At 45.3% G+C, this 17,713-nt stretch overlaps 1 long non-coding RNA gene across 1 annotated transcript; it reads left to right on the top strand.

Annotated features, from left to right (window-relative positions):
- Positions 1-920: 920 nt before the first annotated feature.
- Positions 921-2,076, top strand: LOC127755847 (uncharacterized). Its single transcript, XR_008013056.1, has 3 exons — positions 921-1,055; positions 1,232-1,305; positions 1,401-2,076. It is a non-coding gene; the product is annotated as an uncharacterized LOC127755847 (long non-coding RNA).
- Positions 2,077-17,713: the final 15,637 nt, after the last annotated feature.

Genomic DNA, 17,713 nt, shown 5'->3' with positions numbered 1-17,713 from the left:
CATATTCATTTCTGTTTGAAGAGAAAATTTCGAATTAATTTGTTTCTGCTTCCAAACTTTTCTGAAAAAATTCCGACCAACATTTTCCATTTCCAAAAACACTTCCGAAAACTTTTCAAACCTTTAACCTACTTCAAATACCATGGATGGATGGCATGAACCCCATATCCAAATGAACATTCTAGCTCCACGTAGCATCCTCATCTGTTTATGCAGTCCACCTGTCAATGTAGAGCGGCGCGGCACAAGTAGCTTGACACAGCTTCAGCAATGAGAACTGAAAGCTACTCCGTCTGTAAAAATAAATAAATAAAATCTAGCGATTTGGACATATAGCTAGAGACTATCTTTTTCTATGACCTATACAGTATATTTCTCAGAATAAACCCAACCCTTCATCCCAAGACGAATTTAGTGGTGAGAAAAAAAGACTGTGGTGCTTATTAGTAGATAAATTATAGTATTGGTGTGTGGATAGGTAAATGGTATTGTAAGGTTAAAAACTATCAATTCGTCGATAAAACTAGAAAAAAGTTTGGACAAGTTTAGGCTGCGTTCTAATTTGAGCTAGTTAATCCCTCATTTAATATGAACACGTTTTCTAAACTACTAAATAGTGTATTTCATACATTATTCACATGCTAATGACTTATCTCGTTTTTTGTACAGATAACTAGATACTCCCTTCGTTTCACAATGTAAGTCATTCTAGCATTTCCCACATTCATATTGATGTTAAATCTATCTAGATTCGTTAACATCAATATGAATGTGGGAAATGCCAGAATGACTTACATTGTGAAATGGAGGAAGTAATGTTAACCGCTACATAGAACACACTTAAAATCTAGGGAATGATTTATTTTTGGAACCAGGGAGTATATATACGCGCCAGCTGATCTGAAACGGTGACAATCCAAGTGCACAAAAAACCTTCACCTACCGAGCTGCTTTCCACCAACCCTCCTCACAACACCCTTCCCCTTCCTCGATCTTGAATTTACCCAATGCAGTCCTAGTGCTGCTGGTTGCTTTTGCATCCTCTTCTACTGCAGGTAATAACCTCTATGTATAGCTAGCTAGTTGTTGTTGGATATCTTCTGTATGCATCTTCTCTTCAGTCTCTGGTGCTTTCCATGCCATTTCTTTTGCTTTCCCTTTCCCCCATATTCTCTCCTCTCCTTTCGGATTCTAAAGGTAATAGACGATGATCATCTTAGATGTCCTTCAGTTGGTCTTGTTTCAGCTTCGTGGAAGCTAATGGAGGACAAAGATGATAGATTTTGCTACAACGGCAACAAATATGTAAGTTGTACTATTCAAAGGCGATGAAATTTGTATTCTACAGCTTTCTTTTGTGTTGCCTAATTAATCTTTTGGTTCGCTCGTGCACTTTGCAGCGAAAAGGCAAAGACGCAGTTGCCGTCATGTTTGAGGCGATCTGGTTTGATGATGAAGTAGCATTCGACTTTCCCATGGGCATCTGTGCAACCAAAGCGTCACATCATGCTAGCATTTGGAAGCCTTCCTAGTTCATGAATGGTGCTATCCCGATTGAGCTTTTTTTTATCTGTCATACTATCCCTATCTTCAGGTAATCAAATGCTAGACGTTCTTGAGTGCTAGAACATTTTGTTCCGAGTACTTTGGAACGTTCTTGACCTTGCAAGGCTTCTCCCTGACCTTGCAAGAGTTGTCAATTTCTACCATCTCCTTGCCACACTTCTTGGCCCTTGTATTCTCGCCATCCCAAACCTTCCTTTCCCATTTCCAATGTTCAGCTGCATCCTCCACGCTCACATCCATTTCTTCCTTCTATCCCTCCTGAGCTAGCTTTTCTCCCATGTTCTGCCAAAAAAAAATGTTGTTGACAAGGTTAGAGTCATGGAGAGCAGTACTACATGTGTGATTCTCAAGGGTCTTGTATATCAGAAGACTTTGCTAATAGAAGAAGCTGAAATATTTAATGTATGTATTTTATAAGTTGTAAGATTGCTAGTCACTTGATTGAGCTAAATATTCCATTGCTATATATGGTTCACTCACCCTATATATATAGCTGACCTCTTCTGGACACTTTGAGCGACTTCTTATAATAATTATGTTGGGGGTCCTTTTGCTTAAGTAGGTCAAAATGTAAGTGAGGGGACAAAACTAATTCAAAATGACTTTTTGTAGTTTAAAAAACTTATTTGTACCATATGCTCCTTCCACGATTTAAAAATACATGCAAAACTTCTATGTATATAAACAAGCTAGGTCGAGCTAGACTAGCTAACTTTTATCTTATATAAACATATTTTCAGAAGTTTGATATAAAATTATGCCAAAGACGTACACCAAAGCCAATGGTCCTTTGGTAGCGTGTTTTTTAAAAAAAAATTAACTAGCCATATGCCCATATTTTGCAATGGGATCTAGGAAACTTTTTCTCTTTCCGTTTATTTTTTCTTTCAGTTTTGTGACCGGCTTTTATCTGATGTGGAATAGGTGGGAACTTAACGGTTTCTTCTGGAATGTGAGATGGCATAGAAACGGACGGAGAACGACTCCTCTTTTATAGTAGTAGAGATAAAGGAGTAAAACATATATATACCTTCTCTGCGTCATAAATATACACAACCAATAAATATTGTACAGACAAAGGAAAAACCAGTGATGGAACAAAACCTCCCATATGTAACCACGGTAATATAGGAAGCTCTAATGGGAATATTATTAAAAAGGATTGTCTATTTATTCAAGGCACTTCTACAAACTTCAGTAACTTTTAGACGATCCAGATCACCCCTCATGAGTTTCTCTTCACCTAGCCAGCGCCCGATGTGCTTCTGTTGCTCGTCGTGGTGCTCCTCCACTGCCTCATGCACCACTCATCTCCTCGTCGATAGTCTTCGGTGCCAGTGAGACCCCCCAGAACCAGTGTCCCCCTTCCCTCTCAAAGGCTCCCCTGCCACCCCCTCCTAATAATCACTTTGTATCTCAAGCCCTAGTTTGCAACCCTGCCCTCCGCCCTCCACTAACCCTGTGGCTCCGGTGGCACCGACACCACCGTCTCGCCACCCACCCATTCCATAGCCCTCGTAGATCGACTGCCACCCCTGCCCCTCTATAGCCGCCCTTGTCGTTCCCTACCTACCATCCTCATCTACCCGTAACCCGAAAATCTTATTTGGTCTTGATTCCATAAATCTAAGATCGTTTTGTCACCAAAGAAGATGGAGAACTTGTCGGTAACGAAGAAATATGGTGCTTATATAGTCGTCATTGCTAGTGTGTCACCTGCCACCTCCCTTCCTATCTTCTCCTTCCATCCCCTCATCATATAAAGGTTGAAGAAGATGCTCCGGCCGTTAGATTCTCGCTAACCGAAATTTCTTGGTATTTCAGTCACCTAATACCTACCATCCCAAATTTAGCTACCTTTAGAACTGAAAATCATTGATGAGTACATCCTCCACTATTACCCGCTGGCAAAGACGCAAAAGTCGAGCGGCGACCGTGTGAGCCTGTGAATAATCCCACCTTACTTAGCTTGGGAGGAGAAAGCCACCTTAAAAGGGAGAGCCACCCTTCCTCTATTGGACTAGTCTTTTAGGGTGATTGGGCCTTCTCTCCGAGTGGGTGTGCCTATGAACTGTTGGGGTCCGGACAACCTTAATTTGTTGAGCCTCGGCCAACCCCACCTAGGCCAGATTGATAAATCATCCTAAAATATATCTATATTTTATCATATCAGCCAGTCATAACTATGCACCACTTTACTTTATCTATTTTTTAACGGTCTTACATAGTATATTTATATAGACATAATTATTTTTTTCAAAAGCAGTTAATTTTATAGTTAAACGCTTTAAACTTGGTACAAATAGAGACATGGTTTTATTGGATTGTTTCTCCGTACACCAGCTCCGCATTGGCCGAGTTGCCGAGCAATAATGAAAGGCTCACGCTATCTTCTCTTGGGAAATCATTGCATTGCTACCTGGGCAGGCTTTCTGCCACTCCTCACTCATTCATAGGCCATCACTTCTGTCGGGTCATGAAAGTGCGCAATTCATTCTCAGCCGTATGCACTGACTAGCTACCCAACTCATCTGAAACTGAAAAGTGTGTGCAATTCATTTTCATCTGAAAATTTATTTAACGGCTGATAAACTAAAGGGATGGCCGATATTTGATAGAGTTGACAAAAAGACGTGTTCATTTGATGTTATATTTAAGTAACCTATTAGCGCATGGTTACTTAAGTATTAGCTATTTGTTTTTTCTAAAAAATGAATAAATATGATTTTTTTAAAAGCAACTTTCATACAGAAACCTTTTAAAAAAGCACACCATTTAGAAGTTTAAAAAGCGTGCGCGTGAAAAACGAGATAGATGAGAGTTGGGAAAGTGAACGAACGAACTCAGCCTATACTGTACTCATTAAACCTTATTTTCCACTTTACCCTCCACCTACCCGCCCGTTATCATCACCTCAGGCTCTTGACTAGGGCTGTTGATTCCGAGTTTAGTAAGGATGCAGGTCCTCTGTAGTTATGTATGTGCAGTATTACTCGCTGAGACGTGATGGGCTTCACAATCCTCGAGTCCACATGTTAGTGAACAGTTGTGTAATATTGTAGATGATCTTAATTTGTTTAGTAAACCTTCTCAAAACAAGACATCAACGAGCTCAATTGGCTGAAATTTTAGTAAGATTTAAAGCTCCAAATCTGTCGAAAAAGCAATAGGTAGTCCCAAAACAAACATATAGAAATTTTGTCCATAAATTATGTTGAAGTTATAAGCACATAATGATTTAATTTATTCCATAAATAAATTATGACATTGCAGATGTAAACTAGATTGAACGCATCATTAGATCTATACATATAAACTAAGCAGTAAAACATGAACAGATCAAATATGCGCAACATGTCGAACACGTACCGAGGTGGCGGAAAGACCGGTTGCTCGGCAGGAACTATTCGCGGTTGCGGGCATTGATGAAGGCGCGCAGCACGCGAGCGGAGAGGAAGGCGAGCCGTCGCGGACGAATAGGGAGCAGTCGCGCGAAGTGCTTCCCAAAAACCTTATTGCCGCCTTCTCCCAGTGCAGGGCGTCGAAGGCAGAGGTTCCGGAGACCTGCTCTCCCGATCGCAGGTGCACGCCTGCGAGCGGGATGGAGTAGTCTACGAGCGACGGCGCATCACAAAGGAGGAGGCAAACCCTAGATTGATTTCGTGTCGTGTTGCATGAAGGCGGCGGCTCGGTTTATATAGAGATAGGTCGCTTGATCAGGGCGCCCGCACGATCTCCGCTCCGCGTAACCGAACCGGATAAGTCGTGCGTAACTTATCCGGACTCCACGCCGTTTTCACACACCGGATTTTTCGGAATGTTTCCAAAACAAAACAAATCCGAATTTTCCTGCAGCAAAACAAAACTGCAAAAGGAGGCTGCATCTGCGCAAGGATGAGGAGCCAATTTTGCGGACCATTCAACGCGTAACGTCGTGCACGCGCGCCGCCTGCCTTGCCAGGCGAGGCCAAGCGAGCGAGCGCGCGTGTTCCCCCTCTTCTCTCCACCACACATGCTTCAAGAGGCTAGGAGGGCATCCTCCCTTTTAAGGAGGTCCCCCTCTCCTAGAATAAGTAAGGTGGTAGTAAACTCCACATGCATGCCATCCCATGTGGTGGGCTTTTGTGATTTTCCAAAGAATTAATCTTCGAATGGGCCTTAGCCCATCTATTAATTCCAACAATCCCCCACCAAATCTCAAAATCCCACTGAGATTTGCCTTTTCCAATGTACTGTTTATATACCAGCGGTTCGATGGAGACCGATTAAGGTTGAACATCCACCTAGAACTCCAAGCTACACTTACTCACAACTTGAACAATGGACTACGCCTTGAATTGCAAGTCTTGTGCAAGCAAGTTTCACTCAGAGTCTTATCTGGTACTAGACCGTCTGTAGACTACCCCTCGGTTGGAGCGTATAAGTCATACTCCTAGGTCTTTAGTAAGCTTCCTAGAAGATTCACCCAAAATCTCCATAGACTGCGACCAACAGTCAAGCTCACAAAGGTGAGTTCTTTCAAGAATGCTCTGCAGGACAGCATCTTCGCTAATTAAAGCCAACAAAACTCATTAAAGCATAGCCAACCTGCCTTACAGCTCACGAGAGTACATGCATCTTCACTTAGAGAGGGTATATATTGGTACTCTCCTCTAGTTTACTAATAGTTTGTTCTTCCCAGGTTCTAATTCACGGGATCTCCGATCACATAGACTGGGTTACAACCATAGTATAACTCACATGGGTCTCAAACCCATCTCCTTCGATGCATTGTCTATCACATTTCGTGATAGTCCCTTCGTGAAGGGATCTGCCAGGTTTCTAGCTGTTTGGATGTAATCCAATGTTATAACTCCGGAGTTTCTCAATTTCCTGACAGACTTCAATCGTCTTTTCACATGTCTAGACGATTTCATATTATCCTTAGAACTATTCACTTTGACAATTACCGTTTGATTGTCACAGTTCATAAGGATAGCCGGCACCGGTTTTTCAACAATAGGGAGATCCATTAATAGATCACGCAGCCATTCTGCCTCAACAGTAGCAGTATCCAGTGCCGTCAACTCTGCTTCCATGGTTGACCTCGTCAAAATGGTCTATTTGCAAGACCTCCACGAAACAGCACCACCACCTAGTGTGAAGACATATCCACTAGTGGCTTTGATCTCATCCACATCAAGGATCCTGTTAGAATCACTATATCCTTCCAGTACCGTAGGATACCCAGAATAGTGAAGCCCCAATTCCATAGTACCTTTCAGATAGCACATTACTCGCTCAAGCGTACGCCAGTGATCATCTCCCGGATTAGAGGTAAACCGGCTCAACTTGCTCACAGCAAAGGAGATATCAGGCCTAGTTGCACTAGCCAGGTACATCAGCGAGCCAATGATTTGGGAGTATTCCAGTTGATTCCTAGCAATTCTCTTGTTCTTGCGAAGCAATAAGCTAGGATCATAAGGTGTTGGAGAAGGCTTACTATCAATGTAACCAAAGCGATTCAAGATCTTCTCCACATAATGGGACTGCAAGAGTATAATCCCATTCTCACCTCTAACTAGCTTAATGTTTAAGATAACATCAGCTACTCCCAAATCCTTCATATCAAATTTTTGAGACAAGAATGATTTAACCTCATTTATCACCTCAAGGTTTGTCCCAAATATCAGTATGTCATCAACATACAAGCACAGAATAACTCCCTCACCCCCACCATGGCGATAGTATACACATTTATCTGCATCATTGACTATGAAGCCTGCAGATGTCAATGTTCTATCAAATTTCTCGTGCCATTGCTTAGGAGCTTGTTTCAGACCATACAAAGACTTCAACAATTTGCACACCTTGCCTTCTTGACCTTCAACTACAAACCCATCAGGCTGATCCATATAGATCTCCTCATCCAGCTCTTCATTAAGAAAAGCTGTCTTAACGTCCATTTGATGAATGAGAAGACCATGTGAGGCTGCTAGGGAAAGTAGCACACGAATTGTGGTCAATCTGGCAACCGGTGAGTAAGTGTCAAAGAAATCTTCGCCTTCTTTCTGAGTATAGTCCATAGCAATAAGCCGAACCTTGTACTTTTCAATGGTACCATCAGGCCTCAGCTTCTTTTTGAACACCCACTTGCACCCCACAGGTTTACACCCATAGGGTCGTTCTGTCACCTACCAAGTTCCGTTAGCGATAATGGAATCCATTTCACTACGGACAGCCTCCTTCCAGTAGTCTGCATCAGGAGATGCATATCCTTCTGAAATTGACTTAGGAGTGTCGTCCACGAGGTACACGGTGAAATCATCACCAAAAGACTTAGCTGTCCTTTGTCTTTTACTCCTTCGAGGAGCTTCACTGTCATCCTCCTCAGTGACATGTTCATGTGTATGTTCAGTTTGTTCTGGTGGTGTGATTGAATTGGGAATTATTTCAGAGGTTTGGTTAGAACTACTATGTGTATCCTTCATTGGGAAAAAGCTCTCAAAGAAGGTAGCATCACGAGATTCTATGATTGTACCAACATGCATGTCAGGTACCTCAGATTTAACTATTAAAAATCTATAGGCAATGCTGTGATGAGCATATCCCAGAAAGACACAGTCCACAGTCTTAGGTCCAAGTTTGCGCTTCTTCTTTATTGGTACATTGACTTTCGCCAAGCACCCCCATGTGCGCAAGTAAGAAAATGATGGTTTTCTCCCAATCCATATCTCATATGGTGTTTTGTCCTTATTTCTGTTAGGAACTCTGTTTAGCACATGATTCGAGGTCAACAATGCCTCCCCCACCATGCCTTAGGTAGTCCCGCGGTGTCCAACATGGCATTCACCAAGTCAGTCAGTGTGCGGTTCTTCCTTTCAGCAATCCCATTAGACTCGGGAGAATAGGGAGGCGTCCTCTCATGTATGATGCCATGTTCCTCACAGAATAAGTCAAACTCTTTTGAGAAAAACTCTCCACCACGATCAGACCTAAGCCTTTTTATCTTTCTGTCAAGTTGATTTTCAACTTCTGCCTTATAAATTTTAAAATAGTCTAGAGCCTCGTCTTTCGTTTTCAACAAGTACACATAGCAAAATCTAGTAGCATCATCAATCAACGTCATGAAATATCGTTTTCCACCCTTCGTCAACACCTCATTCATTTCACAAAGATCTGAATGCAGGAGTTCTAGTGGTGCCAAGTTTCTCTCCTCGGTAGCCTTGTGAGGCTTGCGAGATTGCTTCGATTGCACACAACTATGGCACTTAGAACCTTTGACAATGGAAACCTTAGGAATTAAACACATGCTGGAAAGCCGAGACATCAAGCCAAAATTAATATGACATAAATGTGAGTGCCAAACATTAGCCTCATCATCCACACTGCCACAAATATGGTTCACAGACTTATTGCAGAAATCAGAAAGGGAAAAGCGGAACAGGCCTCCGCACTCATAACCTTTACCAATAAAATATCCTTGTTTAGACACGACTACTTTATTAGACTCAAAAACCAACTTAAATCCGTCTCTAGTCAGACGGGAGCCACTAACAAGATTCCTGTCGATAGAAGGTACATGCTGCACGTTCTTCAGCTGCACGATCTTTCCTGAAGTAAACTTCAGATCTACCGTGCCAACACCATGAACAGAAGCATGTGACCCATTCCCCATTAGGACGGTGGAACCCCATGCGACCTGATAAGAAGAAAACAATGAGATGTCAGCACAAACATGTACATTGGCCCCAGTATCAACCCACCAATTAGTAGACTGATTAACTGAAAAAATAGTAGGTAAATTACCATACCCGCTTCCATCTCCAGTGTTGTCAATGGTCACATTAGCAAACATAGAGGTTTGTCCTACAGGTGCCTTCATCCCTTTGCGTTGTGGACACTTCCTGGCCAGATGGCCAGGTTGACCACACACAAAGCAAGTCCTCTCATCCTGATTAGGATTGTTGTTGTTCTTCTTCTTCTTGAAGTTGGTGGTCTGTTGAGCTTTGTATTTCCCTTTGCTCTTGTTCTGTGCCTTGTGCACAACATTGGCAGTGGATTGGCCACCATCGCCCTTAGACGCGACATCTTTTTCCCGAGCTTTCTCCTCAACATCAAGAGATGTTATCAACCCCTCAACGGAGTATTCCTGTCTCTTGTGTTTGAGTGCAGTACCGAAACCTCTCCAAGATGGAGGTAATTTCACAATAATGCACCCGGCCATAAATTTGTCGGGTAAGACACACTTAAGGAGTTAGAGTTCCTTAGCCATGGTTTGTATCTCATGAGCCTGTTCGACTACAGAACGGTTGTCAGCCATCTTGTAGTCATGAAACTGCTCCATGATATACAGATCATTGCTAGCATCAGTAGCACCGAATTTAGTATTCAGTGCATCCCACAACTCCTTAGCGTCGGTCATATGCATATACACCTCGACCAGACGATCGCCAAGCACGCTAAGAATGCATCCCACAAAGAGAGTAGTGGCCTCATCGAATTCTTTCTGCTGATCAGCATTAAGAACGCCCATAGGCTTGCCAGTACTCACCCAGAAGCATTTCATAGCTGTTAGCCACAGACTGACTCTGATCTGCTATCTCTTGAAGTGCACACCGGTGAATTTATCCGGCCTCAGTGCATCGGCAAAACCAGCCATAGTACCATCACAGTGCCTATTATAAGGTTTTTGGATTGTTGAAGTTATAAGCACATAATGATTTAATTTATTCTATAAATAAATCATGACATTGCAGATGTAAACTAGATTGAACGCATCATTAGATCTACACATGTAAACTAAGCAGTAAAACATGAATAGATCAAATATGCGCAACATGTCGAACACGTACCGAGGTGGCGGAAAGACCGGTTGCTCGGCAGGAACTACTCGCGGTTGCGGGCGTCGACGAAGGCGCGCAGCACGCGAGCGGAGAGGAAGGCGAGCCGTCGCGGACGAATAGGGAGCAGTCGAGCGAAGCGCTTCCCAAAAATCTTATTGCCGCCTTCTCCCAGTGCAGGGCGTCGAAGGCAGAGGTTCCGGAGACCTGCTCTCCCGATCGCAGGTGCACGCCTGCGAGTGGGATGGAGTAGTTTACGAGCGACGGCGCAGCACAGAGGAGGAGGCAAAACCTAGATTGATTTCGTGTCGTGTTGCGTGAAGGCGGCGGCTCGGTTTATATAGAGATAGGTCGCTTGATCAGGGCGCCCGCACGATCTCCACTCCGTGTAACCGAATCGGATAAGTCGCGCGTAACTTATTCGGACTCCACGCCGTTTTCACGCACCGGATTTTTCGGAATGTTTCCAAAACAAAACAAATCCGAATTTTCCTGCAGCAAAACAAAACTGCAAAAGGAGGCTGCATCTGCGCAAGGGTGAGGAGCCAATTTTGTGGACCATTCGACGCGTACATCGTGCACGCGCGCCGCCTGCCTTGCCAGGCGAGGCCAAGCGAGCGAGCGCGCGTGTTCCCCCTCTTCTCTCCACCACACATGCTTCAAGTGGGTAGGAGGGCATCCTCCCTTTTAAGGAGGTCCCCCTCTCCTAGAATAAGCAAGGTGGTACTAAACTCCACATGTATGCCATCCCATGTGGTGGGCTTTTGTGATTTTCCAAAGAATTAATCTTCGAATGGGCCTTAGCCCATCTATTAATTCCAACAAATTTTTATTTTTGTATGCTTGGTTTATTTTTCTAGACTTGGTTATCGGTAGTATATAAAAGGAAAAAAAGTACGAATTACTCTCCGAACTATACGGTCGACCGAATTACCTCCTTGAATCTAAAAACAAGACATTGATCACCCTAAACTTTTAATACCGGACGAATTACCCCCTGACCTAATCTAGAGCGGTTTTGTCCTACGTGGCATACGTGTGACAATCCAGCCAACATTTTATTTAAATAAAATAGTAGGACCCACATATCATTACTCCTCCTCCCCTCTTCCCCCCATCTCTCTCTCTATCTCTCAAGCGCACGTGGACTGGCAGTGGGTGGCGGTGGCGGCGTGCGGGGAGCGGACATGTGGTCGGCATGCGGGGGGCGGTGGCAGAGCGCGTGGATGGCGCGGCGGGCGGCGGGCAGCGCCGAGGACGAGCTCCGCGTCAACAGCGACGAGGCGACATAAGCTGCGGCGCTGCTGCTGCTTCCTTCGTTGGAGACGACAGTGAGGTACCCCTCTCGAGCTCCACATCAATGGTGGTGGGCGACGAGTCCTCCTCTAGGAGGGCGCGGTGGGTGCCGCGTGTGGCACGCGCGGTGGGGAGAGTGAGGCGGGCGGCGGGCGGTGGGCGGCACCGAGGACATTGGACCGGCACTGAGGCGGCCGTCGTGCTTGTCCCCCATCTCCGCCTCATGCTTCCGGGGAGGTTTGCCGCCACCGTCGACATCGCCGAGCGGCAGGAGTTGTATTGGACGAGTCTAGTCGTTGTGGAAGAACTCGGCGTCTCGTCGCCACTGATCGGCGTGGCGATTTGGGCACCCTCTGATTCGTCTTTTGGCGACGTCTTGTCAAGGAATCTATTTTCTGTCATGCTCTCTGCAGACTCTACTTCCGCCGCCGGCCACTATCTATTTTGTGCTGTGCTCTCTGTTTTCTGAGCCGCTCCCACGATGCTGGAGGGGATGCCGACGAGGCTGAGGAGGACTACGAGGAGGAGCTCCATGCATGCGTCGATTCGCCTCTGCCGCCGGCTAGCGTCTCCTCCTTCTCTAGCCATAGACGCAAAACAAGAGAGAGAGAGGGGGGAGCATGGGGGAATGGGATTGGGGAGGGATTGGTGTGAGGAAAGAGATGACATGTGGGCCTAGATATTTTTTTACGTTTTATTTTGCTGACTGGATGCCACGTTGGCGGCCATGTATACAGATTCAAGTCAAAACCATCCAAAACAGTGCTCGGGACGTTATTCGTCCGGTATAAGTAATTCAGGGTGAACAATGTCTGGTTTTTAAGTTTAGGGGGGTAATTCGATTGACCACTATAATTAGGGAGTAATTCGTATTTGTAGGAGGGTAATTCGACATAGCATCGCTGTACGTAGAAAGCAGAGAAGCCGGATCAGTGGCGTGTAGGACAGTAGGAGTGACGAATCCGGTGCCCCCGTTTCGTGTCCATATAAACTGTTCCAGGTTGAGGCCAAGGTGACACAGCGACACCATGTCGCGGCCGGCGGATGGAGCGCTTGTCCTCATCATCTCACCTGTTCATTTCAGCCAGGCCCCGGCAGCAGATCGAGCTTCATCGCGGTGTTGCCTTTAATACCCTGTGTCCTGCGAGAGGTGCCTATGTTTTTTCCATCGTGTATTGTGGTGTGCAGCTCTGCTATAGTGCGTGTGCCTGTCCGGCCGTCTTGACGTGCATCCACCAGATTCTATGGCCCCATTTACCCATTTAGATCCCATTCAAAAATTTTACACCCCATCACATCAAACGTTTAAACACATACATAAGGGATTAAATATAGGCTAAAAATAACTAATTGTACAGATTGCGTTTAATTTACGAGATGAATCTTTTGAGCCTAATTGCTCCATAATTTGATAATATGGTGCTACAGTAAACATTTGCTAATGATGGATTAATTATGCTTAATAAATTCATTTCGCGGTTTACTGACGGATTCTATAATTAGTTTTTTTATTATTGCCCAGACACCCCATACGATACCCTATATAATATCTGATGTAATACGTTAAAACTTTACACTCTAGACAAGCACGCCTCTCTCTCTCTATATATATATATGTATATATATATATATATATATATATATATATATATATATATATATATATATATATATATATATATATATATATATATATATATATATATATAGGACACTCATATGGGGCACCATGGTGCCCGGGCAACATGGTATCTAATGCACAAAATCACTTAAATTTTTCATAATTTTCAAATTGTGAGTATATACCTAGTTATAATAATTCGATTCATACCTATACCTATCAACAAAACAACTCAAATTTAACTTTATTTCACAATCCATGATTGCATACCTAACTAATTATATGTATGGATGCTATATACCTAGAATCAAAATCTAACAAAAACAAGTTCAAATTCAGTTCAAACTTGCTTTGAACTAGTTAGTAAAGTAGTTAATGTTAATACCTAAGTAATTGAAAAGGCTTCATACTCATTTGAATAGGGTATATACTCAATTTCAACAATGGTGCCCGGGCACCATGGAGCACCAAACAAATTTAATATATATATATATATATATATATATATATATATATATATATATATATATATATATATATATATATATATATATATATATATATATATATATATATATATGCTGGCGCCCGCCTAGCTACGGCCGCTACAACTGTCTATCGGCTCCTGCGCGCATGCATGTGTACATAGTATCAGTACATGTTCAGCCGTCAGCTCTGGACAACTTTTTCACTGCTCCAAGGCGTACTGGTGATAATTGTGTAGGAGTACTATACACGTCTCTTGGCATTATGCTGACCAATCGATCGCCCTGCCATGAGTGCAGCGCGAATCGATCGGGACGGTGCTGACTGCTGTGGGCCTGTGACTGAATACATGCACCATTTCTCGAATTCTCGTCTCAGGCAAATCAAGTGCACGTCCTTCAGGCTTCAGCTTTTGGAATGCCATTAAAAAAAAAGAGAGAAAATCTAAAAAAAAGCAGATATAACTATAATATAATTATAATGTAATTATGAATGTAATGATATAATTATATGATAACTAGAGTGTAAGTGGTATATAAGTCAAAGTTATAATAACTTAATGGGGAACAGATGTCGGAGGTTGTCGTGCTTTGATTTTCAATCCATCGCTAATACATCTTAAAGCGTGTCCGATAGCTTAAAATTTAACATATTTTTTTCTCAAATATTATATCCAATGTTTGATAGCAAATCCGTTCAGGTTTTATGTGGCTCCAACGACGATATGTGTAGTTGTGTACCACGTTCGTGCGTGCAGCGTGGTACATTTGTCTTTGGCCATATTGCAGCCACAGGTCGTTGCCGAGATGGCTAATAAGCGACTAGTCGCGCTCGTCCTCCCGCGTGCGACTGGACACATGTCGCGCGTGGAGAGGAGGCGGCGGACGACGCGTACGGTTTTCTTTTTTTTCTGTTTTTTTCTTTCGTATCTTTTCCGGTTTTCTTTTTTTCCTTTTTTTTCTTCCGTATATTTTTCTGTTTGTCCGTTATATAATACATATGCATGCAAATTTTGTATACGTAAAAATACAAACTTTATATACACATATGTAAACTTTGTATACATGTATACAAACTTTTATATACGTGTATATAAAGTTTATATATGTGTAGTTTTTGGGTTTTTATACACGTATACAAAGTTTGTATACACGTATTTTTTAGGTTTTTTATACATATACACACAAACTTTATATACATGTGCATATCTTTTTATAAATTAAAAGTGCATACATATAAAAATTTATATATATATATATATATACACACACACGTATGTATATACATATACTTATAGTATAGTAGTATATATAGGATAAGAGAACAGATTAAAGGGGGGCAGCTGATCGCGCGACTGGTCGCGGATCAGCGGCCCCCGGTCGTGGCTGCGTCGGTGGGTGCAGCTATCGCCTATCGGTACGAGTACGATCGACTACGTGCTTTGCTAGGGGTTACGTTTAGTTGCCTGCACTGCAGCGCGGTGGTACGCACGTCACTGCCGGCACAGCGGCGTGCGCGTCGATCTCGACGACGTCCCCCGCGCGCGTGTCGCACGGGAGTGCGCGTCTCGACGCCACGACGAACCGGGCCCGTGTCGCTCGCCGCTCGGGCGGGTTAGTACTTACTAGTTCGCTACGCCGCTACGGCGGCGCCGGCAGCGTGACGTAGCACCACACACCGTCGCAACCGCGCGGCCGGCCGGCCTTTGACGCTCCACCTCTGGGCTTGGGCTGTCAATTTTGGGCCGTAGTTTTCGTGGTTAGTGATGGTTGCTAAGGAATAAGTCCACTTTAGCTCTCTTACTTGAATTTCGTCCTAAAACTACAATACCAGATATAACATATACCCTTATATCTTATAAAACCGGTGTACATGATATCCAATAACAGTTTAGCGGCTGGTTTCATCCGATGTGGTTAGTTGACTAGAGTCAGGACCCCTTATGGCCTTATCTCTCTCTCTCTCTCTTCCTCCCCTCTCTTCTCATTTATCCAAACTCCAAGGCGGGGCAGTGGTTGGCGGGGAGAAGGACAGCGGCTGGCGGGAGAGGAGCTAGCTCGGCCATGATGTCCCCAAACCCATGCCGGCTCACTCCGCTTTTTTTTTTCCTTCAACCCGAATCGAATTTTCTTCCTTCGCTTCCACCACCACAATGAAGCAGATGACACCTTCGCCGTCTTTGTCCTAGCGTGCGGTTGCCGACACGCGACAGGTTTGGGAAGAAGGGAACGGTTCCACGGCGGCGGCGGATTTCGAGGTGGCTTTGGGATGGGAGAGGAGGGGGTGGGCCAGGGAGGATAACATGTCCATGCCCTTAGCGACTTCATGGCCTTCCTCCTCCCACCCGTACCCGGTGCAGCCCGCCGCCCCCTCGCAAAGGAACACCATCGCGACCACGCATACTGCATGGCCCGACGATGAGCATGATGAGGAACGGGGCTAGCCCCCTGCTCCGACGGATATTATGGATGTAGGTGATGAGAACAATGGTGTTCATGATGGCTCCCTGGCTCCTACTCATCAATCATTGGCTGCGCTGCACTCGATGATGTCATTTGGCGGTGAAGGCGGGGACACTACTCTGCATGTGCGAGCTCTGTGTCCGTTCATTGCCACCGTAGGCTGCTAGTGGGACAACGGAAGGAGGTGGACGAGGGATAGGGAGCTCGCTGTCGAGGCGTCGGCCTGCTGGAGACAAGCGGGAGAGGGAGAGAGGGGATAGTTTTTTATGTCTGACATGTTGTTCACACTATATTTTATTTCTTTTTCCTACCTATAAGTGACACGTCAGCGCCATGCCATCAAAAACACCCTCAATACCGTACCATCCAAGGACTTCCTGTACTATGGTTTTGCAAGTTCATAGACACGTTATATCTAGAATTACGGTTCACCTCCAAATTTGGAAGCATACAGTGGCAAGCGCGGAATTTTAGAAGGTGCCAACATATAAAGCAGATATATGTAACTTAAGGGAACTAAATATAGGATATATCTCTACTACTTTAAAATTCCGTAGTGGTGGCGGTGACTCCAATCCTGACAGACACGCGGAGTATGAGCCAGTTCGCTAAATCAAACGGCGCAACGATCCGCACCCAACTGCTTGGCTCATCCTCACGCATCGGGGGATAGCGCCCGCATCCATCGCATCCACCGCCGCGGCCACATCCATCGCATCCCCCACCGCGTCGCCGACACAGCGCCGCCATCGCTGTCGCTCCCCAACCGCGTCGCTCCCCCACCACGCCGTCGACCCCAGCGCCGCCATCGCCGGCCTCCTCCACCGCGTCGCCCATCGCCATCCTCGCCCACCACGCCGCCGACCCCAGCGCCGCCATCACCGTCGCTCCCCCACCGCGTCGCTCCCCCACCACGCCGCCATCGCCGTCCTCCCCCACCACGTCGATGTCGGATCTGAGGGGCGGGAGCGACGGCAATGTGGGGAGGTGAGTCGCCCTTGGCTACCGTCGCGCCGCCACCGTGCCACTGCGTCGTCACCGCCGTGAATCGCTCTCAGGCGACGCCGCGGTTGCTTGTCGCGGGAAGCTGTGGATGGAGCAGATCGAGGGAGGCAGCGGTCGAGGAGGCGAGGTCCACGGTGGTGGGCGGTCGAGGTGGCGAGCTCCTGCCAAGGCGCATATCTGGATGGGCGAGGTTGAGGTCCTCGTCGCCGTCATAGTCTTGATGTCTAGCTTCTGTTCGGGTTATGAGGAGGGCTGCGACGGCTCACATCTCTTCCAGGATCCACCTGCAGATCACACGGTTCACCATCCACGCGCATGACTCGTCCCACGATCCTCCCACCACATCTCCACCGGAGTCCAGCGAGACCCCATCGCCGCCCACCATCCCTCAGTCGTTGCTGTGCTCGCATCCACCACGCCGCCTCCCCATTTACGCCTCCATCCCAGCGCCCCCC

Source organism: Oryza glaberrima, chromosome 1 (genome assembly GCF_000147395.1).
Source record: "Oryza glaberrima chromosome 1, OglaRS2, whole genome shotgun sequence".
NCBI classification, from domain to species: Eukaryota; Viridiplantae; Streptophyta; class Magnoliopsida; order Poales; family Poaceae; genus Oryza; species Oryza glaberrima.
The sequence above is the reverse complement of the archived record's forward strand: the minus strand, read 5'-3'. Positions and strand labels throughout refer to the sequence as shown.